The sequence below is a fragment of the Bos mutus genome, chromosome 5, assembly GCF_027580195.1.
Source record: "Bos mutus isolate GX-2022 chromosome 5, NWIPB_WYAK_1.1, whole genome shotgun sequence".
In the NCBI taxonomy this organism is placed as follows: Eukaryota; Metazoa; Chordata; class Mammalia; order Artiodactyla; family Bovidae; genus Bos; species Bos mutus.
The window spans coordinates 93,221,713-93,248,527 of NC_091621.1; the positions used below are offsets into that span (position 1 = coordinate 93,221,713).

General features: G+C 39.7%; 1 protein-coding gene and 1 pseudogene across 11 annotated transcripts in view; one reads left to right on the forward strand and one right to left on the reverse strand.

Moving 5' to 3' along the window:
• The first annotated feature begins 3,636 nt into the window (after nucleotides 1-3,636).
• Nucleotides 3,637-26,815, forward strand: part of CCDC91 (coiled-coil domain containing 91) — a 398,212-nt gene continuing 375,033 nt past the window's right edge. For 3 of the 11 annotated variants that reach the window (XM_070371252.1, XM_070371254.1, XM_070371257.1), the window contains exon 1: nucleotides 3,641-4,274. The gene's annotated coding sequence lies outside the window, so the exon portion shown is untranslated. Of the gene's footprint in view, nucleotides 4,275-26,815 lie in introns of all 11 variants that reach the window. The other 8 variants (XM_070371258.1, XM_070371259.1, XM_070371255.1 and 5 more) reach the window with 7 other exon arrangements.
• Nucleotides 16,227-24,933, reverse strand: LOC138987889 (histone-lysine N-methyltransferase SETMAR-like; annotated as a pseudogene).

Genomic DNA, 26,815 nt, shown 5'->3' on the forward strand with positions numbered 1-26,815 from the left:
TTTGAGCATTATTTGGCATTGCCTTTTTGGGGAATTGGAATGAAAGCTGACCTTTTCCAGTCCTGTGGCCACTGCTGAGTTTTCCAAATTTGCTGGAATATTGAGTGCAGCACTTTCACAGCATCATCTTTCAGGATCTGAAATAGCTCAACTGGAATTTCATTACCTCCACTAGCTTTGTTCATACTGATGCTTTCTAAGGCCCACTTGACTTCACATTCCAGGATGTCTGGCTCTAGGTGAGTAATCACACCATTGTGGTTATCTGGGTTGGGGAAGCAAAACTATTCATCTTGCCCTATTTACATTTTTCCATTTCCTCTGCCACATTTCCCTCATCATCACCTTTGCTTCCATGATATCTACATACACACTGCTGCTGCTGCTAAGTCGCTTCAGTCGTGTCCAACTCTGTGCGACCCCACAGACGACATACACACTACACAACACTTAAGTCAACAGTTCATATGCAAGGAAATACATATAAAGGTGCATGCTTCTTTGTCTGGAGCACATTTTCATCTCTTCTTAGCTTGGCCAATTCTAATTGATTCTTCAAAATTCATCTTGTGCTTTACATTTTATGAGAAGTACTTCCTGTTTAATGCAGAGTGAGTGAGATGCTCCTCCACATTTCAACAACAAACTTGATTTCAGTGCTTACTATCATCATAGTTGATTTGATCCTCTACATCTTTCTCCAAATTTAATCTTCTTGAGGGCAGGAACTATGTTTCTCGTCTCAGAATGTCACAATCTATTAGGGTGGTAAGTCTGTAGATACATAAATAACAAAGGTAACTAACAATAAAAAAGATGACTTATGGAAAGTCAGTAATAGAGTCATAAGTTCTAGAGGAGATAAAAAGGCTCACTGTGGAGATATTAGGGCCTTGCTGCTGCTAAGTCACTTCAGTTGTGTCCAACTCTACGTGATCCCATCGACGGCAGCCCACCAGGCTCCCCCGTCCCTGGGATTCTCCAGGCAAGAACACTGGAGTGGGTTGCCATTTCCTTCTCCAATGCATGAACGTGAAAAGTGAAAGTGAAGTTGCTCGGTTGTGTCCGACTCTTAGTGACCCCATGGACTGCAGCCCACCAGGCTCCTCTGTCCATGCGATTTTCCAGGCAAGAGTACTGGAGTGGGGTGCCATTGCCTTCTCCAGATTAGGGCCTTAGTACATTGCAAATGGGAATGAAAAAATAGTAGCCACTTTGGAAAACAGTTCAACTGTTCCTCAAAAGATTAAACATAGAGTTACCACATGACCCAGCAATTCCACTGCTATATATATATATATATACACTCAAGAGAAATGAAAACATATGTTGATACAAAAACTTGTATATCAATGTTTATAGAAGCATTACTCATAATAGCCTAAAAGTGGAAACAATCCAAATGTCTACCAATTGAAGAATGGATAAACAAAGTTTGTCAACATGGCTTGAAGTGAAAGAAGCCAGTCACAAAAAACCACATATTGCATGATTCTGTTCACAGGCCATGTCCTGAATAGACAAACCTAAAGAGACAAAAAAAGTAGATTAGTGCCTGTCTAGGGCATCAGGGAGAAGGGAACAAGAGGAATAGGAAGTGACTGACAAAGGCTATGAAGTTTCTTTTGGGGGGTGATGAAAATGTTCTGAAGTTGATTGTTGTGATCGTTGCACAACTTTGTGATTATACCAACAACCACTGAACTATACTTAATAAAAGGAGAGAAAGACTTCCTGGTGCTGGAGAAATCTGGATACCTAAATGAATGATGTGAAAAGCAGAGATAGCACATTGTAGTGAATTAACAAATCTTTTTGTTCAGCAGACTTGATCTGAATCTGCTCTGCCACTTGGTCAAGTTACCTTTCCTAAGCCTGTATCCTCATCTAAAAAGTGAATATATCAGTATAATTATTTCAGAGGATTAGTGTGATGACAAATTATATAACAGATGAAAATATTTAGCCGGGAACAAAGTGAATGTTCAATAAATATTAGTTTCTATTATTATTATAAATCAGCTCAATATTGAATATTGGATTAGGTGGGACAGAAGGAGCATGTTATATCAGTGAAAACTCTCAGAAACTTATTTGACGTTTGTAGCAGAAAGAAATTTGAGGCACAAAATAATACAAAGATAATTGTATACATTCAGCTTAAGAAACATATTAAATTCTTTCTTCTAATCACTAGACACTGTGCTAGATTGCAGAATATAAAGATAAAGGAGAAGTAGACTAAAAGATGTGCAAATGAGAAGTGGTCCTTGACTTGGTGGTCCAGTACACAGGTAAACAAATAATGTGTAGGAAAGTATCCTATAATACAAATGTTGGCTTTGCACACACCTAAGATGGTGGACAGGAAAAAAAGGGTACATAAGAGGTGATATCCATGCTCAATATTGAAACTGTTTGTTAATCCCTTGAGCCTGCAATTACTGGAAAACTTGTTAGGATTCTTTGCTGACATTTTCCACCTCCAATACAGAGCAGAGATGATTACAGGCTTGATCCACTTTTGTTCAATGGAAAGATGAGAAAAATAATGTCCAAAATGTTAAAGTTCAAAATGTTAAAGAATGCCTGTTCTACAATGATCATCAATATTCCAGAGACTAATGATTAAATTCCCAGGCTACTTGTCTTTCTTATTTGGCTGTTGACTCCTTGAAGGTAAAATCTTGAGTGTATCTTGTGCTCTTTTTGGATTGTCCCAACTTGGCTTAGTAGTTACATTAACAAATTGGTAAATGTTCCCAAATCCCTCTTCGCTTTCCCCGTGGCTCGGTGGTAAAGAATTCACCTGCCAATGCAAGAGTCACAGGTTTGATCTCTGGGTGGGGAAGACCCACTGGAGAAAGTAATGGAGCCTGGGAAATCCCATGGACAGAGGTACCTGGTGGGCTACAGTCCATGGGGTTGCAAAGAGTCAAACATGACTCAGTGACTAAACAACAACAAATCCCTATTATGTCAAAATTGGAAGAATCTTTATTTAAAAAAAATCTATATATGGGTGTCTTCTCTAGCGGCTCAGATGGTAAAGAATCTGTTGGCAATATGGGAGACCTAGGTTAGATCTGAAATGGAACAATAGCAACAAAACAACTTTATATAACCATGCTTGTTTTCAAATAAAATAGTCATTTTATCATTCTCTCTTTTCTTTAGGCAGAGAAGGCAATGGCACCCCACTCCAATACTTTTGCCTGGAAAATCCCATGGACGGAGGAGCCTGGTAGGCTGCAGTCCATGGGGTCTCAAAGAGTCGGACACGATTGAGCGACTCCACTTTCACTTTTCACTTTCATGCATTGGAGAAGGAAATGGCAACCCACTCCAGTGTTCTTGCCTGGAGAATCCCAGGGACGGAGGAGCCTGGTGGGTTGCCGTCTATGGGGTCGCACAGAGTTGGACACGACTGAAGTGACTTAGCAGCTTTTCTTTAGGAGAAACTATTTGAAGGTTTGGTAAACAGGGAGTACCTTGGCAGCTGAAAACAGATTTTCCTTTGAACAGAGATGGCATGTACAGATCACTGTGATGTGGAGATAAAGCCAAGAACAAACGTAATTCTAGAGCAGAGCTCTTTGGCTGGAGTCATGCATCAGTGGTCTGGAGAGGCTCTGAACTTGACTGGGTGCTGTGAGAGTTCTGATGGTCAAGAGGAGACGTTGTCTAGTCCACTCTTTTCTTAAGCACTTAACTCAGTTCCAGTATTTAGGGTAGTATGTTTGGAAGTGGTTAAGAAATCAGGGCCCGTTCTTCTCAGGACCAGTCCTACAAAGTCCTAGACAGGAGTGCCATTATGGGGATGGTTTGACTTGAATGGGTTAGGCACATAAACAGGGTCTGTCATTCAAGTGAACAAGAAGCTGTAACCAACAGGAGGTAGCGCCCGAGTCAACCTGTTTCACAGGGAAGCGCTCTGAAGACCACAGGAGCCAAAACTGGCGGGTCTCACAAGATTGGGCCTGGGGCTCGCGCTTGGCCTGGGCATACGTGACGCGCCTGTGGGCGTTGAGTGACAGGCGCGGTGTTGGGCGGGCCTTGGCGGGAATCAACTTCCGGGGGCAGAGGCTCTGGAAGCCGGGTGGTGAGTGCGCTGTCCCAACGCCTGTTCCTGGGCCGCATTCCCCTAGGTCTGGGTCGCGCCCGGGGGCGCGCGCGTGGCTGTGTGCTGGGGGTGGCTCACCTGGCGCTGTGGGGGAGCAGCGCAGCTGTGGTGGCAGTGACGGCAGGCGGCAGCGGCGAGAGCCGGGGCGCAGGTAAACGGACGCTCGCCTTCTGGGCCTGGGTCTGGGGCCCGGGCCGCACGAGGCCGGCGGCGCGCCGTGAGGCGGCCTGGGCACGGGCTGGGAGCGCGGACGGGCTTCTGCCACCGGCAGGTACGACCCCGGCCCAGGGAGGTCTCGGGCCGGGGAGTCACGGGGCGTGACCCGCCGCGGGCGGGAGCTGAGCCTCGCTCCCCAGCGGGCGGTGTCTACCCGTGCTTTCCCTCGCCGGCAGATTTCTGCCCCTGCATGTTCCAGAACCGAATGTTTTCGAAAGTCTACGCACAAGTACACGTGATTACTGTGTCACCAAAGCTCCCATGAACGGTGACTTTGATCCTTGCCGAGTTTTCACCGATCGCGTCTTGTTTAAGTTTTCCCTTTGACTTAAGTACAACAGGGTCCGTCAGACAGTCATATTTCCTTGTCTTTACTTTGGGCCACAGGCTGCAATAAAAGTAGCATTTCAGAGTGAAGGCAGTGGCCGGTAACTTTCCAAGTGGTGAGGCATCTTTCATCCCCTTAAGTGCGCCCCCTCTCCTACAATAAAGATGATTCTTCCATCTGCCCTTGTTGCATACTGCGGAGCAAAGCTTTGGACGTAAAACCTATGTTTGGCTTCACTTGAAGGAGTGGGAACCCTATTAAAAGCAGCTCTGAGTGGGGTTTGTTTTTTTTTGGTAGGATGATGTTGCTGCTGCTACTCTCACTTGCTTCCCTGATGAGAGTTGGGGCACAGCCTGATTACCTGGAGGGTCAAGTTCTGACCACAGCTGTAGGTGATTTAGAGGCGCCTTAGGAATTAGGACTCTCTTTCTCCTTATCTCCCCTTCTGAACTGTACAGGAACTGATGCCCACCTTACTCGTTAAATATTTATCTGGGTGGTAGTTGGACGAAGGCTTTTGGACGGCATTTTGAATGTTGCATTAGTGCTGGTGATGGGGGTGGGCTGATTTTTCATCTTGTCACGGGGGGATGGGCTAACATTTCACCCTACAGTTTAAGACCGAGTTCCCAGAATATTTAGCTGGATGGGATGACAGGGACTGGCAATAAATTCACGTTGTTCTCTGCCATCGGAGACCTGTATCCTCTATCTCATTTGCTTTCTGCTGCAGTTTCTGTTCCATTGAGGGGATTAGCGCTACTGTACCTGTAAGGTTGATGGAGCTGGAGGACGCCAGAGAGAGTGCACCTGTATGGTGCTGGCTACTGGGTAAATTGTGTGGTAGAGAATTGCCCTGGTTACGAAGTTTGGTATACTGCAGGCTGGCTAGGAAGTTGTTCTGTGAGTTGGGAAATCTTATTATTAACTGGTTTCCCAGCAACAGTACACGCCAAATGGAATAAACATAAAACAAAGTGGTGAAAGTTACAATTTACCTAACTTCTATTAAATGGAAAAATGTATCTTCTTCTTGGAGTGATCAGCTCAAAGCTCCTATTTTATTTTAATCATCTTGATATCAAACAGAAACTGCAGAAAGTCATCATAGAGAGACAGCATTTTTTTTTTTTTTTTGGAGTGGCAGTGGGGAAAAAAAAAGAAGATAGATGGTTACCAAGTAGCTAGTCTGAAGCTTAAATGGACAAATAGGAATTTGCCTAGTTAGAGGCACTTTATCTTGTATTCTTAGCTATATATATATGGTTGTAAAGTATATAGGATTGTTATGAATAAAGAAAACTATGTTTATTGTCTTGTATTTCATAGCAGAAATTGGGGTGGAAGTGCATTTAGTTGGCTGAGGTCATTTTTGTTAGTAACTTGGAAAGGGCATGTTTAGGTGAGTGTTTCCAAATTTTAGCTTGTAATCACTGTGCCTCCTTTATCAATCTGTTACTTGTGACTTTTGGTCTTTCTTGAAACTCATCAAATTTTGTTATTTTCTGTCTAGACAATGAGAACAATAAAAAGGACACACTGGAGTAACTTTTTATATCAGTGTGTTTCTTTTTACTAATGATAAATCAGTATTTTGATTTGTAATATTTCTAAAAAATTTTTGTTTCCCCCACTGTTTCTCTTCCACCCCAATACCCATTTATTGGGTTGTCACTTAATTTGAAACATATTTTTCAAAGCTTCCCTGGTGGCTCAGTGGTAAAGAACCCACCTGCTAATGTAGGAGACTGGGACTTGATCCCTGGGTGGGGAATATTCCCTGGAGAAGTAAATGGCATCCCATCCCTGTATTCTTGCCTAAAAAATTCCTTGGACAGAGGAGTCCAGTTGGCTACAGTCCACAGTGTTGCAGAGAGTCAGACATGACTGAAAAATTAAATAACAACAACATATTTTTCAAAAGAGCGTGTCTTGTGTCTTTTAAAATGTGGGCTTATTGAGGTATAGTTTATAAGTAAAAACACTCTAGTATCTTGTTCTTTAAACTGACACATGCACAATATTCGTATAACTACCACCACAATCCAGACACAGAACATTTCAATCATTCCAAAAAGTTCCCTCATGCGACTTTGTAGTTGGTTTCCTCCCCTCAGTGGTTGATCAGGCAACCACTGATCTGTTCCCTATCCATATAGCTTTGTCTTTTCTGGAATGTCATATAAACAGACTCCTACAACAAATAGAATTTTTTTCTGGTTTCTTTCACTTAATGCTTTTGTGATTCACCCATTTTGGTGCATGTATCAGTGCTTTGTCCTTTTTTGCTTTATTGCCAAGTACTATTTCATTTCTTTGCATTAATCACTGAGGAAGGCTTTCTTACCTCTCCTTGCTATTCTTTGGAACTCTGCATTCAAATGGGTATATCTTTCCTTTTCTCCTTTGCTTTTAGCTTCTCTTCTTTTCTCAGCTATTTGTAAGGCCTCCTCAGACAACCATTTTGTCTTTTTGCATTTGTTTTTCTTGGGGATGGTTTTGATCACTGCTGCTGTACAATGTCACGAACCTTCGTCCATAGTTCTTTGGGCACTGTGTCTATCAGATCTAATCCCTTGAATCTATTGGTCACTTCCACTATATGATCATAAGGGATTTAAGTCAAACCTGAATGGTCTAGTGGCTTTCTCTACTTTCTTCAATTTAAGTCTGAATTTGGCAATAAGAAGTTCATGATCTGAGCCACAGTCAGCTCCCGGTCTTGTTTTTGCTGACTGTATAGAGCTTCTCCATCTTTGGCTGCAAAGAATATAATCAGTGTGATTTTGGTATTGACCATCTGGTGATATCCAGTGTAGAGTCTTCTCTTGTGTTGTTGGAAGAGTGTGTTTCCTATGACCAGTGCATTCTCTTGGCAAAACTGTTAGCCTTTGGCTTGCTTCATTTTGTACTCCAAGGCCAAATTTGCCTGTTATTCCAGGTACCTCTTGACTTCCTACTTTTGCTTTCCAGTCCCCTATGATGAAAGGGATATATGTTTTGGCTGTTAGTGCTAGAAGGTCTTACAGGTCTTCATAGAACTGTTTAACTTCAGCTTCTTCAGCATAACTAGTTGGGGCATAAACTTGGATTATTGTGATATTGAATGGTAGAATAGGAAAGACTAGAGATCTCCTCAAGAAAATTAGTGATACCAAGGGAACATTTCATGCAAAGATGGGCACAATAAAGGACAAAAATGGTATGGAACTAATAGAAGCAGAAGATATAAAGAAGAGGTGGCAAGAATACAAAGAAGAACTGTACAAAAAAGATCTTCATGACCCAGATAACCATGATGTGTGATCACTCATTTAGAGCCAGACATCCTGGGATGCGAAGTCAAGTGGGCCTTAGGAAGCATCCCTACAAACAAAGCTAGTGGAGGTGATGGAGTTCCAGTTGAGCTATTTCAAATCCTAAAAGATTTGAAAGTGTGAAATCCTAGAAGCTGTGAAAATGCTGCACTCAATATGCCAGCAAGTTTGGTCAGCAGTGGCCACAGGACTGGAAAAGGTCAGTTTTCATTCCAATCCCAAAGAAAGGCAATGCCAAAGAATACTCAAAACTACTGCACAATTGCACTCATCTCACATGCTAGTAAAGTAATGCTCAAAATTCTCCAAGCCAGGCTTCAACAGTACGTGAACCGTGAACTTCCAGATGTTCAAGCTGGTTTTAGAAAAGGCAGAGGAACCAGAGATCTAACTGCCAACATCCGTTGAATCATCAAAAAAGCAAGAGAGTTTCACAAAAACATATACTTGTGCTTTATTGATTATGCCAAAGCCTTTGACTGTGTGGATCACAACAAACTGGAAAATTTTTCAGGAGATGGGAGTATCAGACCACCTGACCTACCTCCCGAGAAATCTGTATGCAGGTCAAGAAGCAACAGTTAGAACCAGACATGGAACAATGGACTGGTTCCAAATCAGGAAAGGAGTACTTCAAGGCTGTCTATTGTCACCCTGCTTATTTAACTTATATGCAGAGTATATCATGAGAAACGCTGGGCTGGATGAAGCACAAGCTGGAATCAAGATTGCGGGGAGAAATATCAATAACCTCAGATATGCAGATGATACCCCTATTTTGGCAGAAAGTGAAGGAGAACTGAAGAGCCTCTTGAAGAAAGTGAAAGAGGAGAATGAAAAAGCTGGTTTAAAACTCAACATTCAGAAAACGAAGCTTGTGGCATCTCGTCCCATCACTTCATGGCACATAGATGGGGAAACAATGGAAACAGTGACAGACTTTATTTTCCTGAGCTCCAAAATCACTGCAGATGGTGACTGCAGCCATGTATTTAAAAGACACTCCTTGGAAGAAAAGCTATGACTTAGACAGCATATTAAAAAACAGAGACATTACTTTGCTGACAAAGGTCTGTCTAGTCAAAGCTGTGGTCTTTCCAATAGTCATGTGTGAATGTGAGAGTTGGACTGTAAAGAAAGCTGAGCACAGAAGAATTGATGCTTTTGAACTGTGGTGTTGGAGAAGACTCTTGAGAATCCCTTGGACTGCAAGGAGATCCAGTCAATCCTAAAGGAAATCTGGCCTGAATATTCATTGGAAGGACTGATGCTGAACTTGAAACTCCAGTACTTTGGCCACTGAAGTGAAAGAACTGACTCATTTAAAAAAACCCTGATGCTGGGAAAGATTGAAGGCAGGAGGAGAAGGAGATGACAGAGGATGAGATGGTTGGGTGGCATCACCTACTTTATGGACATAAGCTTGAGCAAGCTCTGGGAGTTGGTGATGGACAGGGAAGCCTGGCATGTTGTAGTCCTTAGGATCGCAAAGTGTTAGACATGACTGACTGATCTGACTGCCTATTTCATTTTATGGCTATATCACAGTCTTATTTATTCACCAGTTGATGGACATTTAGGTTGTTTCCAGTGTTTCTCATTTAGGAATGAAGGTGCTATAAACATTCACATACATTTCTTTGTACATTCTTCTGTGGGTCTTTGTGTAGATAAATGCTTTCATATCTTTTGGTTAAATTTCTAGGAGTATGAATCTCTGATCATGTGGCAAATGTTCACTTAACTTTATAACATTACCAAAGATAAGAAATTACCAGCATTGTTTGATGGTTCCATTTTCTCCACATGCTGGTCAGCATTTGTCATTTTGCTTTTAATTTCAGCTATTCTAATAGATATTTAGGGCTATCTCAACGATGTTTTAGTTTGAATTTTCCTATCAGCTAATATGTTGAGCTTCCCTGGTGGCTCAGATGGTAAAGAATCTGCCTACAACGTGGGAGACCTGGGTTTGATCTCTGAGTTGGGAAGATCCCCTGGAGGAGGGCATGATAACCCACTCCAATATGCTTGCCTGGAGAATCCCCATGGACAGAGGAGCCTGGTGGGCTACAGTCCATGGGGTCACAAACAGTTGGAAACGACTGAGTGACTAAGCACAGCAATACTTTGAGCATCTTTTCATGTGCTCATTTGCTGTCATTTGCTATCTTGTGTGTTTTCTTTTGTGAAGTATCTGTTAAAACCTTTGGTCTGTTTTATTACTGAGTTGTAAGAAGTCTGGATACAATTACTTTATCATATATAGGTTGACAGATATTTTCTTTCAGTCTGTGGTTTGTCTTTTTATTTTCTTAATTGTATCTTTCAAAGAGTTGAAGTTGTACATTTTGAAGAAGTCCACATTATCATTTTTTTTTCTTTTGTAATTTGTGCTTTTGCGACCTATCTAGAAAAATTTGACTAACCCAGAGATACAATGGTTTTTTTTTTTTTCTGTGTTTTCTGTTAGAACTTTTATAGTTTTAGATTTTACCTTTAGTTCTGTGATCTGTTTTGATCAGCCTTTTATTCATTTCTGTTTGTAGTACAAGATATGTGTCAAAGTTCTTTTTCTCTCTTTCTTTCTTTTTTTTGGTATATGGACACCTAATTTGTCCAGTAACACTTGTTGAAGAGACTATCCTTACTATCCTTTCTTCAGTAAAATTTCTTAGCATTTTTGTCAGAAATCAGTTGACTCTATGTGTAGATACGTTCCTGGACTCTCAGTTCGGTTCTGTCATTCCATGTGTCTTTCTTTTGGCCCAAACTACACTGTCTTCATTAATGTAACTTCGTAGTTTTGTTTTGAAATTAGGAAGTCTGAGTCTTCCAATTTTTTTTTTTTCTTTTTAATTGTTTTAGTTATCCTAGCTCTTTCTTTCCATATATGTTTGTAGAATCAGCCTATTTCTATAGAAAAGCATCCTGGAATTTTGATTCTGGATGCATTGAAGTTATAATTTTGCTTGAAGAGAATTGACATCTGAATGGTTTCTAATACATTTTAATAAAGCCTTGATTTTCCTCATTAGTATTTTAAGCTTTTAGCAAAGAACTTTAACACACATTTAAAAAGTGTCTGTTTTATGTTATTTGGTGCTATTGTAAATGGTATTCTTTTTAAAAATTTCAATTTACAATTATTTATATAAATAAATTGATACTTTATTTTGACCCTGAATTCTCAGTCTTGTTAATAAATTCACTTACACTAATAGGTTTTCTAGACTGTTTGGAATTTTCTATGTAAACAATCTTGTCTGCCAGTAGAGACAGTTTTAGTTAGTTCATATTTTCCTATTTGCCTTTTATTTATTTTATTTTCTCATTATACTGGCTAGGACCTTCACGATGAGGTTAAACAGAACAAGTAAGAGCTGACATCCTTGTCTTAATTCTCATCTTAGTGGGGAGAGTATGTTATCTTTTACCACAAAGTAGTTAGCTATTGGTTTTTTGTAAATACAATTCTCATCAAATTGAGGAAATTTTCTTTAACTTCTAGTGAAAATTTTTTAAAAATCAAAATGAATTTTGTATTTTTTTGATTGTGGAAATTGTAGTTGATTAGAATGGAAAGTTGAAAAATAAACCAGTAAAGAAAAGAATTAATCCATTTCTATTAGTATGAAATAATTCCTGCATTATTATTCCTGCATAAAAATTCCGGCATTTTTTTGTTTGTTTTTATTTTGAAAACATTTAAAAAACAAAGTTGTAAATATTGTCATATTTTTTCCTTTTCACTAAACATTACACACATTGCTTACTGCATCATGAATTTCTTGAAAATTTGACTTGTATGTTCTTGATTTGTCATTCAGATGGTTGTTTTCCCCATTAGAATTAATATTAAGTCTATGTGCATAATTCTGATAAAATTCTTTTAGTTGATTTTTTAAAAAGTGATTATTACTCAAAATGCATGAACTTTTTCCAAATTCTTAATATACACTGCTGCCTTGTTTAATTTAATATTCCTAGAATTTATCTGCCTGGGCCTTTATTTGCAACAAATTTTGGAGCAAAAGGTGGCAGTTAATATCGTTGATTTTTTTGGAGCAGTGTTGCAAGATAGACTCCTAGGATTTCAGAAACTCAGTTTATTAGATTTATCTAGTTTATATCATTTATTTTATAGGTTTAGCATGTGCAATAAGTAAATGACTTTTCCTTCCACATTATTATTTTTCTGCCAGTGATCTAGATAAAATTCCTGATGCATTTTGTGTAATGTAAAATGCTCAAGTTCTTTTTATAAGGATTGTAGAAATCTTTGTGTTCAGTATCATGCAGAAACCCTTTATGCATGTTATTTTATTGAATTCCAACCAGACTCTTTTGTTGTAGCCAAGTAGTATTGTCCCTATTTAATAGGTGAGGAAACTGAGTCTCAGACAAGTGAACAATGTTATTCAAGGTTGTATCAACAGTGAGTGGTACAGTTGGATTGATCACAAGTGTTTTTTTTTTATACTGCTTTTATTTGTAGACTACAATACCAATATTTGTATTTGTAAGGCCTCCTCAGACAGCCATTGCTTTTTTGCATTTCTTTTTCTTGGAGATAGTCTTGATTCCTGTCTCCTGTACAATGTCACAAACCTCCGTCCATAGTTCATCAGGCACTCTATCAGATCTAGTTCCTTAAATCTATTTCTCACTTCCACTGTATAGTCATAAGGGATTTGACTTAGGTCGTACCTGAATGGTCTAGTGGGTTTCTCCACTTTCTTCAATTTCAGTCTGAATTTGGCAATAAGGAGTTCATGATCTGAGCCACAGTCAGCTCCCGGTCTTGTTTTTGCTGACTGTATAGAGTGTCTCCATCTTTGGCTGCAAAGAATATAAGCAATCTGATTTCAGTGTTGACCATCCGGTGATGTCCACGTGTAGAGTCTTCTCTTGTGTTGTTGGAAGAGGTTGTTTGCTATGCCCAGTGCGTTCCCTTGGCAGAACTCTCTTAGTCTTTGCCCTACTTCATTCTGTACTCCAAGGTCAAATTTGCCTTTTTTTTTTTTTTTTTCATTCAAATTTGCCTGTTATTCCAGGTGTTTTTTGACTTCCTACTCAGGCCGTCTGAGGAAGCCTTACAAATAGCTGTGAAAAGAAGGGAAGTGAAAAGCAAAGGAGAAAAGGAAAGATATATCATTTGAATGCAGAGGTCCAAAGAATAGCAAGGAGAGATAAGAAAGCCTTCCTCAGTGATCAGTGCAAAGAAATAGAGGAAAGCAATAGAATGGGAAAGACAAGAGATCTCTTCAAGAAAATTAGAGATACAAAGGGAACATTTCATGCAAAGATGGGCACAATAAAAGACAGAAATGGTATGGACCTAACAGAAGCAGAAGATATTAAGAAGAGGTGGCAAGAATACACAGAAGAACTGGACAAAAAAGATCTTCACGACCCAGATAATCATGATGGTGTGATCACTCACCTAGAGCCGAACATCCTGGAATGTGAAGTCAAGTGGGCCTTAGGAAGCATCCCTACGAACAAAGCTAGTGGAGGTGATGGAATTCCAGTTGAGCTATTCCAAATCCTGAAAGATGATGCTGTGAAAGTGCTGCACTCAACATGTCAGCAAATTTGGAAAACTCAGAAGTGGCCACAGGACTGGAAAAGGTCCATTTTCATTCCAATCCCAAAGAAAGGCAATGCCAAAGAATACTCTAAATACCATACAATTGCACTCATCTCACATGCTAGCAAAGGAATGCTCAAAATTCTCCAAGCCAGGCTTCAACAGTACGTGAACTGTGAACTTCCAGATGTTCAAGCTGGTTTTAGAAAAGGTAGAGGAACAGAGATCAAATTGCCAACATCCGCTGGATCATCGAAAAAGCAAGAGAGTTCCAAAAAAACATGTATTTCTGCTTTATTGACTATGCCAAAGCCTTTGACTGTGTAGATCACAATAAACTGTGGAAAATTCTGAAAGAGATGGGAATACCAGACCACCTGACCTGCCTCTTGAGACACCTGTATGCAGGTCAGGAAGCAACAGTTAGAACTGGATATGGAACAACAGACTGGTTCCAAATAGGAAAACGAGTACATCAAGGCTCTATACTGTCACCCTACTTATGTAACATCTATGCCAAGTACATCATGAGAAACGCTGGGCTGGAAGAAGCACAAGCTGGAGTCAAGAATGCCGGGAGAAATATCAGTAACCTCAGATATGCAGGTGATACCACCCTTATGGCAGAAAGTAACGAAGAACTAAAGAGCCTCTTGATGAAAGTGAAAGAGGAGAGTGAAAAAGCTGGCTTAAAGCTCAACATTCAGAAAACGATGATGGCATCTGGTCCCATCACTTCATGGCAAGTAGATGGGGAAACAGTGGAAACAGTGGCTGACTTTATTTTTTTGAGCTCCAAAATCACTGCAGATGGTGATTGTAGCCATGCAATTAAAAGACGCTTACTCTTTTGAAGCAAAGTTATGACCAACCTAGACAGCATATTAAAAAGCAGAGACGATACTTTGCCAACGAAGGTCCGTCTAGTCAAGGCTATGGTTTTTCCAGTGGTCATGTATGGATGTGAGAGTTGGAGTATAAAGAAAGCTGAGCAGTGAAGAATTGATGCTTTTGAACTGTGGTGTTGGAGAAGACTCTTGAGAGTCCCTTGGACTGCAAGGAGATGCAGCCAGTCCATTCTAAAGGAGATCAGTCCTGGGTGTTCATTGGAAGGACTGATGTTGAAGCTCAAACTTCAATACTTTGGCCACCTGATGCGAAGAGCTGACTCATTTGAAAAGACCCTGATGCTGGGAAAGATTGAGGGCAGGAGGAGAAGGGGACAACAGTGGATTAGATGGTTGGGTGGCATCACCGACTCAATGGACATGGGTTTGGGTGGACTCCAGGAGTTGGTGATGGACAGAGAGGCCTGGCGTCCTGTGGTTAATGGGGTTGCAAATAATTGGACATGACTGAGCGACTGAACTGAACTGACAATACCAATATGGAGTTCATGTAAGCATTTTGTATATATTCTGCTTGTTCTGGATTGGTCTTCTTATTTTAATTTTTAAAATAAGCTCATTAAGCTATTTAATAAATCAAAACGAGTCAGTTTCAGTTAAATATAAAATGCCCAAATAGAAATTTATATTTTATTTATATTCTTTTATATTGTCTAATTTTAAATTATTTTAGATATTTCTTGCCCTGTATCCTCTTCCCTTCCCTGTCAAGTCTCAAATAAGGAGTAGAAAGACTGTTATTAGCTATTGCTGTAGTTTTACTTAAAGAATTAGGGATACATTTATTGTCACTAGTAGAGAAGACAATAATTTTAAAATTTTGAAATGAGAAGATTATTTTTAAGTTACAGGTTTATTAGATGAAGATTAGAAGTAATGTTAGGTGCTTTAAAATGCAGCATGTTATAATTCTAGTAAACCTTTTATCTTTAGAAGAGTATGAACATTTTGGCATTTACATAATGCTATTGAACACATATATTCATATAGACTAATTATATCAATGAAAAAAACACTGTTTTGTAAAGTGTGAAATCACTTTTTCCATTAAGTGGTATTCAGGAAAGATTGTCTTTATCTCCTTTTGCCAGCCTTGCTAACATAGACCATGTGCATCTCCTACCAAAAGCAGGCATAGATAGTGAAGAAGCCAGCCAAATTGCCTTTTATGTTGTGTCCAATTTTGTGGTAAAAGAGGGTCTACATGAACATTTCAAGATGTTTTACTTTTGTATTATAATAATTCAAAACTTCTGCAATTGTAGTAAAGATAATACTATATTATGCAAGATCCATTAATATGTGTGTGCTTCTCTGATAGACTTAGGAGTTTACATGAATATTACTAAAAAACTACATGTTGGATGAATGAAAATCAGATTTTTGGTTGACTTACAGACTTTTAAGAAATGGATGCTCCAAACCTTGGGTTGTTTATAGTATACCATCTGCATATTGATTATGAAGTATTCAGTTATACTTCATGTGTTACTGGTGTATAATATTGTACTTGTGTCTTTGAATCTAAGGTGTTGTAGTCAGTATGTAGTTGGATCATGCTTTTTCTTCATTCTGTAAATTTCTGCCTTTTGATCAGGTTGTTTAACACACGTGTATTTAAGATAATTACTGATAAGATAGGGATTATACTTGACATTGTACTGTTAAGTTGGTGCATACGTAATTGCAGTTTCGAATCATGATTTTTAAATCATTATAACTAGGCTTAGTTACATCTGTATTAATCAAAATAGGAACCATTACAACAAACACATTTTTGCCAGTGAGAAATAGGTTTGTTTATTCCTGTAGCATAAAAATCTGTACTTTGGGATTTGAGGAACTCTTGGAAAGAATTTTCTGCCTCCTGCTGGTGGTGGAAGCATTTTCCCTGCAAAAAGTTGTTCAGATGCTTGAAGAAGTGGTAGTTGGTTAATGACAGGTCAGGTGAATATGGTGGATGAGGCAAAATTTTGTAGCCCAGTTCATTCAACTTGTGAATCGTTGGTTGTGCGATGTGTGGTCAGGTGTTGTCATGGATAAGAATTGGGCCCTTTTTATTGACCAATGTGTGCTGCAGACATTGCAGTTTTTGGTGCATCTCATCGATTTGCTGAGCATACTTTTCAAATGTAATGGTTTCTCTGGGATTCAAAAAGCTATAGTTGTTCAGATCACCGAAGAGTGACCATGACCTTTTTTTTTTTGGTGCAAGTTTGGCTTTGGGAAGTGCTTTGGAGCTTCTTCTCAGTCCAGCCACTGAGCTAATTGTTGCTGGTTGTCATATAAAATCCAGTTTTCTTTGCATGCCACAGTCCAGTCGAGGAATGGTTAATTGGTGTTGCATGGAATAAGAGAAGAAGACTCTTCAGAACAATGATTTTTTTGATTTGCAGTCAGTTCACAAGGCACCCATTTACCGAGCCTTTTCACCTTTCAAATTTGCTTCAAATTCCAAAGAACTCAACTCCGTGGCTGACATTGTGTTCTTGGGCAACTTCTCCTGTAGTTGTAAGAGAATTAGCTTCAATGATGTCTCTAAATTGGTCGTTGTCAACTTCTAGTGGCTGGCCACTATACTCTTCATCTTCAAGGCTGTCATCTCCTCTGCAAAACTCCTTGAACCAACACTGCACCGTATGTTTGTTAGAAGTTCCTGGGCCAAATGTGTTGTTGATGTTGTGAGTTGTCTCTGCTGTTTTACCTCCCATTTTGAACTCAGATAAGAAAATTGCTTTTTTTGTCTAACATCAGTTCCCTAGTCTAAAGTAAATATAAAATAAACTGCAAGTAATAAGTCAGTAGAAAAAAAATAAATGCACATTAAAATGATGTTTAACATAACCACATTTATTTAAGAATGTATTCCAATATCAAATGGCAAATTTCTACAAGCAAAAACTGCAGTTACATTTGCATCAACCTACTATTTGTTTTCTGTATATTTTTAAGTGTTTTTGTTGTTGCTGTTCCTTAATCCCATTACTGCTTTGTGTTGTATTAAGTAGATATTTTCTAGTGTTCCATTTTAATTCTTTTATTGTTTCTTTCACTATGTTTAAGTTACTTTTTTAGTGATTGCCCTGGGGATTACAACTAATGACTTTATAACAGTCTGTTTGGTGTCTATTTTGAATTAGCACCAACAATCTCACATTTATAAAGAGTTTGCCCCTATGTAGTTCCATTTCTTCTCCTTTGTTGTGCAGCTATCGCATAAATTACATCTTTCTATGTTGATGCCCATCAACACAGATTTGCAGTCTTTCTTTGTGCAGTTGTCTTGTAAATTGTATAGGTGAAAAAAGAATTACGAATATACCTTTTGTGAAAGTCAGGTGTCTCTGACTCTTTGTGACCCCATGGACTGTAGCCTGCCAGGCTCCTCTGCCCTTGGAATTCTCTAGGTCAGAATACTGGAGTGAGTAGCCATTCTCTTCTCCAGGGGATCTTCCCACCCAGGGATCGAACCCATGTCTTCCACATTGCAGGCAGATTCTTTACTGTCTGAGCCACCAGGAAAGCCCAAAATATATCTATATTTATATCAGATCAGATCAGTCGCTCAGTCGTGTCCGACTCTTTGCGACCCCATGAATCGCCGCACGCCAGGCCTCCCTGTCCATCACCAACTCCCGGAGTTCACTGAGACTCACGTCCATCGAGTCAGTGATGCCATCCAGTCCTCTCATCCTCTGTCGTCCCCTTCTCCTCTTGCCCCCAATCCCTCCCAGCATCAGAGTCTTTTCCAGTGAGTCAACTCTTCGCATGACGTGGCCAAAGTACAGGAGCTTCAGCTTTAGCATCATTCCTTCCAAAGAAATCCCAGGACTGATCTCCTTCAGAATGGACTGGTTGGGTCTCCTTGCAGTCCAAGGGACTCTCAAGAGTCTTCTCCAACACCACAGTTCAAAAGCATCAATTCTTTGGCGCTCAGCCTTCTTCACAGTCCAACTCTCACAGTTGTACATGACCAGAGGAAAAACCATAGCCTTGACTAGACGAACCTTTGTTGGCAAAGTAATGTCTCTGCTTTTGAATATGCTATCTAGGTTGGTCATAACTTTCCTTCCAAGGAGTAAGTGTCTTTTAATTTCATGGCTGCAGTCACCATCTGTAGTGATTTTGGAGCCCAGAAAAATAAAGTCTGACACTGTGTCTACTGTTTGCCCATCTGTTTCCCATGAAGTGGTAGGACCAGATGCCATGATCTTCGTTTTCTGAATGTTGAGCTTTAAGCCAACTTTTTCACTCTCCACTTTCACTTTCATCAAGAGGCTTTTGAGTTCCTCTTCACTTTCTGCCATAAGGGTGGTGTCATCTGCATATCTGAGGTGATTGATATTTCTCCCGGCAATCTTGATTCCAGCTTGTGTTTCTTCCAGTCCAGCGTTTCTCATGATGTACTCTGCATATAAGTTAAATAAGCAGGGTGACAATATACAGCCTTGACGAACTCCTTTTCCTATTTGGAACCAGTCTGTTGTTCCATGTCCAGTTCTAACTGTTGCTTCCTGACCTGCATACAAATTTCTCAAGAGGCAGATCAGGTGGTCTGGTATTCCCATCTCTTTCAGAATTTTCCACAGTTTATTGTGATCCACACAGTCCAAGGCTTTGGCATAGTCAATAAAGCAGAAATAGATGTTTTTTTGGAACTCTCTTGCTTTTTCGATGATCCAGCGGATGTTGGCAATTTGATCTCTGGTTTCTCTGCCTTTTCTAAAACCAGCTTGAACATCAGGAAGTTCACGGTTCACATATTGCTGAAGCCTGGCTTGGAGAATTTTGAGCATTACTTTACACTAGCATGTGAGATGAGTGCAATTGTGCTGTAGTTTGAGCATTCTTTAGCATTGCCTTTCTTTGGGACTGGAATGAAAACGGACCTTTTCCAGTCCTGTGGCCACTGCTGAGTTTTCCAAATTTGCTGGCATATTGAGTGCAGCACTTTCACAGCATCATCTTTCATTATTTGAAATAGCACAACTGGAATTCCACCACCTCCACTAGCCTTGTTCATAGTGATGCTTTCTAAGGCCCCCTTGACTTCACATTCCAGGATGTCTGGCTCTAGGTCAGTGATCACACTCGTGATTATAAAAGACAATTTTTATATTTACCTGTGTCTTTTATATTTGCCTGTGTAGTTATCTTTACTGGTGCTCTTTATTTCTTTGTGAGAATTTAGTCGCTTTGTGTGGTTCTTTCATTTCAGCCTGATTGCTCCTTTTAGAATTCCTCATAGATAAGACTTCCTGGTGATAAATTCTCTTTGTTTTTGCTTCGAGTAAGTCTTAATTTCTCCTTCATTTTTTTTTTTTTTTTTTTTTAGTATTAGTTTTGTTGGGTATAGAATTCTTGGTTGAAAGTCTCTCTTTCAGCGCTTTGGGCCATTCCATTGCCTTCTGCCTCCATGGTTGTTTATGAAAAGTCAGATTAAAAATCTTATCACTGATTGCTTGTACCTGATGAGTTGCTTCTGTTTTGCTGATTACAAGATTCTCTCTTTGTCCTTGGCATTTGAAAGTTTGATTATGACACCTTAAAGTGGGGTCTCTTTTAATTTTATCCTACTTGGAATTTGTTGAACTTCTTGGATGTGTAGGTTAATGTTTTTCATCAAATTTGTGAAATTTTCTAGCATTATTTCCTTAAGTAGTTTTTCTGCCCCTTTCTTTGTCTCCTTGTTTTCTGGAACTCTGATTATGCTTATGTATATGTTAGTATTCTTGGTGGTTATCCACAGGTCTTTGATACTTTGTTAATTTTTTTTTTTTATCCTTTTTCCTTTTGCTCAGACTGGTTAATCTCAATTGACCTATCTTCACATTCACTGATTCTTCCTTCTATCATTTCATAAATTTGGTGTTGAGGTCTTCTAGTGGATGTTTTAAAATTTCAGTCAATGTACTTTCAACTCTAGATTTTTTTTTTAATTTATTTTTTTTATTGGAGGATAATTGCTTTACAGAATTTTGTTGTTTTCTGTCAAACCTCATTATGAATTGGTCATAGATATACATATATCCCCTCCCTTTTGAACCTCCCTCCCATCTCCTGCCCCATCTCACCCCTCTAGATTGATACAGAGCCCCTGTTTGAGTTTCCTGAGCCATCCAGCAAATTCCCCTTTGCAGTCTATTTTACATATGATATTGTAAGTTTCCATGTTACTCTTCCCATACTCCCCTCTCCCATGTCCATAAGTCTATTCTCTATGTCTGTTTCTCCATTGCTGACCTGTAAATAAACTCCATATTTTATGTTTTATTTTTATAACTCCTGTCTTTTCATTAATATTCTTTATTTTGTGAGACTTTGTTATTATTTTTCCTTTATTTAGGCACAGTTTCCTTTAGTGATTTGAGACATGATATTTGAACATATTAGAGTTGTGAATTTTAATATCTTTGTCTAATAAGTCTAATGTCTGAGTTTCCTCACAAGTAAATTTCTGTTGACTGTATTTTTTTCCTCTGTGTAGGGGCTCTATGTTTTTGTTTCTTGGCATGTATCAATTTTTGTTGAAACTAGACATTTATAAATATACGTTTGTTGTGTATATATACTTTAAAATACATTATATATATATATGTAATGTGGCAACTCGGGATATCAAATTTTTTTCTCTCCTCTCCAGGTTTTTAATATTTTTATTGTTACTATTTTTCTTGCTGTTTTTCTGTCTTGGTGAACTCTTTATGTAAACTCTGTGTTCTTTGTCTTGTGTGGCCACTTGGAATTATGCCATTCTGTCTTATATTTTTGAGTCAATTTAAATAGGGGAAATATTTAGTTAGGGCTTGTGAATTATGCTTAAACATTAATAGAAATATTAAAATAAAAATAAAACATTATTGAATGCTTATAGTATGCTATGCCTGAACATAGTACTTGGTTAATGGGATTTTCTAGTAAAGAAAGGTAAGTAGAAGCTCAGTGTTTTTTTTTTTTCAATTTGGTGAAAAATCTCTAGACTTGTACTTGTGGAGTTTTAATGCCTTAGTAATTAAAGGTAACTGAACTTATTATTTTTTCCCTAGCATTTAACTCACTGACTTAGCATCTTGTCATCTTGTATTACCCGAGAGTCATAATTGAGAATGTTATTTTCACTACTTCAGAAGAGATTTGGATGATTGTTGCTTTCAAACAGTTGATAAGAACATGGGGTTAAAGTGTAGAAATACTTATACACAATGAATGGAACTTAAGTGAATAAAACTTACTGTTGTCAGTGCCATCACCCAATAGCTAGCATTTTTTGGATTTGGTTATATATTTACTCAGTAGAGAGAGAGTGTCAGTTGACATTTCTGTAGGATCTTGACACTATTGCATATAAAAAAAGAACCATTGGGATTGCCTAGATTGCCTTGTCAGAAAACTTTGGATTTTTAGCTAATGGCTCAGTTAATCTTCATAATGGTACAGAGGAAAAGTTGTTCAAACATTGCTCAGAAGATGTCAGATTTGTCAGGAATATACCCAATTATAGAGGCTTTGTGTGTTTCAGACATTTTTGTTTCCACATGCATATTTAATTCTGTTTTTGATGAGCTAGAGTATATATATTTTAGAAGTCTTTAAGATACATTTGGTACTCAATTACTTATTATATATGAAAGTGAAAAACATAAATTACAAGTTGAAATCAGATGAAAAAAATGATCCTGCCAAAGATACTGGTACCTTGATTCAGGAAGAAATGAAAATCCGTGATTAGGACAGTTTTATATTATCTTAGAAAAATGTGAGCAAGCAAGTCCTTTATGTGTTTTTTTTTGGTAAACAGCTCTGTTTTCTGTTAAAGGACACTAGTAGCAGATGAGACCTTTGATAGGTTCATGAACAAGGATTTAATGACTGTCAAACTGAGTTTATGAAAGTGAAATAATGGACTACTGAGCTGTGGTGAGAAGCAAAATTCAACTCAACAGAAATCTTTATTGAGCCCTGACTATAATTTCAGGGTTCTGTACTAGGCAGTGGAAGATACAGAAATAAATGTCACTTGATTTTCAAGGACCTCCCAGTCAAGTAGATGAGAGTAATGTAAATGATACATTATAGGGAGAGCATTGATTGAAAAGTAATGGGGTCCTGAAAGTTAGACTAGGAATGCAAGGGAAGACCCTGATGAAGCTGGACACATTGAGCCCCTCAATGCTGATGAGTATTTTTGCCAGTGGAAGCATCCTTCCCATGCTCAGTGATGGTGGCTTTCTCATCCTCACTGGGGGCTCTGCCTCACTCCTGTGGGAGTAGCTCTCCACAACTGTCTGAGATCTGAGGGGATTAATTTTGCATTAATGGCTACTCCAGAGGCAGTTGCCAAAAAAGGCAGTGCTGATCTCCTTAAGACCTGCCCCTACACTCTTCTAGATCTATGACTAGACTCAAATCCCAGCAGGTTTCTAAAGATGAGGTACAAAGTGTGACTTATGGGGAAATGTTCTACACTCCAAAAGAACTACTTGAGCTTTCTAATTTATACAGACAGAAATCCAGGGAACATGTGTGAGAATGATACTAGAGGTACGGCATAATCATGAAAAGAACATAAAACCAAACCAGACAGAATTTATGTATATGGGCTCACTAAGCAGAGCTTCTGCATTTAGTGTGGCTGTTTGACTGAAATATGCACCAAAAGGTGGCACACAGTGAGTGAGTTGGAAACACAGTTCAGTTCAGTTCAGTCGTTCAGTCGTGTCCGACTCTTTGCGACCCCATGAATTGCAGCTCGCCAGGCCTCCCTGTCCATCACCAACTCCCGGAGTTCACCCAGACTCACGTCCATTGAGTCAGTGATGCCATCCAGCCATCTCATCCTCTGTCGTCCCCTTCTCCTCCTGCCCCCAATTCGCCCCAGCATCAGAGTCTTTTTCCAATGAGTCAACTCTTCACATGAGGTGGTCAAAGTACTGGAGTTTCAGCTTTAGCATCATTCCTTCCAAACACAGGACCTACCTATTTTGGTTCAGGGATTTAAAGGCTTTGAAGGGATTCAGAGGCTTAGGGAGATAGGCATATTAGAGTGGATTTGTCATTTAAGAAGTGCTCACCCCAACTGGGAGGGTCCAGAGGACATACCTTTTACTAATATTATGAGAGATAAATTGTGAGGGGAGTTCTGGCATCCTTGAAGAGTTCTGTGATTGATTCAGTGGGAATGCAGTCACTGAATCGGGAAAACTACATGTAAATGAGAGGAAATGAATTCCAGGGTGACAGGACCCAGTCGTGACATCTGAATGTCAAAGGCAAGGTGAACCAGGTTTGGACAGCAGAGTCAAAGTGTCAGTTATAATAGTCTGACTCATGCAGAACAGTGGTGTTGGCTAGTTGATTATGGTGGTTCTAGAAGTGAAAAGACAGGAAGCCTACTAAATTCTTACTTGATCTGTATAAGAAGAAAAGTTCTAGGTCAGGTGAACAGAAGTCTGGCCTGAATCATAAAAACAGAGTCATGACCCATCAGTCAATTCTAAGACTTGAATTTTTGCAGACTTAGAATCCTTTGAGTGAAGACGAGGCAAGGTCCCCTTGCAGAAGGACTCTGGTACACTGCCAAAGGGTATACCGGTAATCTTTCTCCTAGCCCTCCCCAAAGGGACCTACAGCCTTTTACTAGGGTAATTGTGCATTGGGGAGAAGGAAATAATCAGACCTTCCAAAGACTACTGGATATTGGCTTTGGACTGATGCTAATTCCAAGAGACCCAAATTGTCCCTTTGGTCTATCAGTCAGCATAGTGGCCTATGGAGATCAAGTAATCACTGAAGTTTTAGTTCAAGTCTGTCTCACAGTGGGCTCAGTGGGTCCCCAAGTCCATCCTGTGGTGTTTTGTCCAGTTCCAGAATGCATAATTGGAATAGATATATTCAGCAGCTGTTTCAGTCTCCACATTGGTTCCCTGACCAGTGGAATGAAGGTGATTATGGTGAGAAAGGCTAAATGGAAGACAGTATAATTGCCTCATCTAACAACATAGTAAACCGAAAGCAGTTTCTCATTTCTGGAGGAATTGCAGATATTAGTGCCATCATCAAGGACATGAAACATGCAGGGATGGTGATTCCCACCACTTCTGCATTCATCTGATCTGTTTGGCCTGTGCATAAACAGATGGATCTTGGAGAATGACAGTGAATTATTATAAGCTTAGCTGTGTGGTGATTGCAGTTGCAGCTGCTATACCATATATGGTTTTATTGCTCGAGCAGTTTACTACATCCCCAGGTGACTGTGTACAGCTCTTGATCTGGTAAATATCTTTTCTCCATCTCTGTCAATAAGGTCTAACTGAAAAAGTTTGCTGCCAGCTGGCAAGGCCAGCAATACACCTTCACTGTCCTACCTCAGGGGTATATCGGCTCTCCAGCCCTACATCATAATTTAGTTTGTGTGGCTCTGAATCACCTGGTTCACACTGGTCCATTAAATTGAGGACATTATGTTGACTGGACCTCGTGAATAAGAAGCACCAACTACATTAGACTTGTTAGTAAAACATTTTAGTGTCAGAGTGTAAGAAACAAATCTGATAAAATTTCAGGGACCTCCTACCTCAGAGAAATTTCTAGGGGTCCAGTGGTGTGACGTATCTTGAGATATCACATCTAAGGTTAAGACAAGGATAAGTTTTTGTATCTGGACCCTCCTACAATCAAGAAAGAGGCACAACATTCAGTGGCTCTCTGGACGTTAAAGACAACATAGTCCTCATTTGGGGTATTTTGCTGTGGCCTGTTTCCTGACTCAAAATGCTGCTAATTTTGAGTGGGACCCAGAACAAGACCAAGATTTTGCCAAAGGTCCAGGATGCTGTGCAAGCTGCTCTGTCACCTGGGCCATGGGATCCAGGAGATCTGGTGGTCCTTCAAGTGTAAATGGCAGATAGTGATACTGTTTGGTACTGCCAGGGAATCACAGGGCAGGCCCTTCGGATTTTGGACCAACGCCTTGCCATCCTTTATGGGTAACTGTGCTTCTTGAGAAATAGCTGTTGTTCTACATTTGGGCCTTAGACACTGATTGCATAACCATGGGACACCAAGTTACCATGTCACCTTAGCTGCTTATCATAAAATGAGTGCTATCTGACCTGCCAACCCATAAAATTGGGCATGTACAGCAGTACTTCATTATCAAATGGAAGCGGTGTATATCTGATCAGGCCTGAGCAGGCCTTCAAGGCACAGACGAGTGGAAGAAGTGGCCCAAATGTCCTGGTCCCTACTCTGCTACAGTGTCTTCTTTTTCCAGAGTACACCTGTGGCCTTGTGAAAAGTTTGCTAAGATCAGACCACAGAAGAGAAGACTAAAGCCTGGTGTATAGATGGTTTTGCATAATACACAGGCAGCCCAGAAAAGTGGTTGACTGCAGTAGTGCAGCTCATTTCTGGGACACCCCTGTAGGATAGTAGTGGAGGGAAATCCTCCCTGTGGGCAGAACTTCAGGCATTGCACCTGGTTATTCACTTTGCTTGAAAGGATAAATGACCAGACGTGCAGATGTGCACTGATTCATGGCCTCTGGCCAGTGGTTTGGCTGGAGGTCAGGATCTTGGGAGAAACATGATTGGAATGTTGGTGACAAGGAAATTTGGGTGACAAGGAAATTTGGATAGACTTCTTTGAATGGGGGAAAAAAGTGGAGATATTTGAATTTCATGTGAATACTGACCAAAGAGTGATCTCAGCAGAGGAGGATTTTAATAATCAGGTGGATAGGATGACTCTCTCATTCTCTGGATACCAGTCAGCCTCTTTTCCCTGTCATCTGTGTCATTGTTTAGTGGGCTCATAAGCAAAAGTGGCCATGCTGGCAGGGGTGGAGGTTACATATAGACATAGCAACATAGACTTCCCCTCATCAAGGCCAACCTGGCTATGGCAACTGCTGAATGGCCCAATCTGTGATCAGCAGAGACTAACCCTAAATCCTTGGTATAGCACCATTCTTAGTGGGTGATTAGCCAGCCAAATGGAGGCAGGTTGGTTATACTGAACTGCTCCCATCATGGAAGTGGCAGTGATTTGTTCTTACTGGAATAGATGCTTGGTTTGTATATGGATTTGCCTTCCCTGCATGCAGTGCTTCTGGCAAAACTGTCATCTCTAGAATTATAGAATGCTTCATTCACTACATGGTATTCCACACAGCATTTCTTCTGTTAAGGAACTCACTTCACAGCAAAAGAGGTGTAGCAGTGGGCCCATGGTCATGGAATTCACTGGTCTTACCTTATTTCCTGGGCTTTCCAGGTAGTACTAGTGGGAAAGAACTTGCCTGCCAGTGCAGGAGACATAAGAGACAC